A 298-nucleotide genomic window follows, 5' to 3' on the forward strand; every position below is an offset into this window, starting at 1 on the left:
CTTCTCCTCCTCCTCTTTGATTTCCAGCAGTAACAGTTACCAACCCCAGCAGATAGTCAGCGCCTCCTAGCGTAATCTCGTCACCTTGTTCTTCTCCTACTCTTCCTCTTCTTCCTCCTCTTCCTCCACTTCCTTTCTTCCTCTTCGTCTTCCTCCTCCTCCCCTACTCCTCCTCTTCTCCTTCTCTTATTCTCCTTCTCCTCCTCCTCCTCGTCCTCTTTTCGTTCTCTTAATATTCCTCCTCTTTCTTCTACTCTTTCCTCTCCTCTTTCTTCTCCTCACCTCCACCTCCTTTTCC

This window comes from Oratosquilla oratoria, chromosome 26 (genome assembly GCF_046742065.1).
Source record: "Oratosquilla oratoria isolate Oo_2021 chromosome 26, ASM4674206v1, whole genome shotgun sequence".
Lineage (NCBI taxonomy): Eukaryota > Metazoa > Arthropoda > Malacostraca > Stomatopoda > Squillidae > Oratosquilla > Oratosquilla oratoria.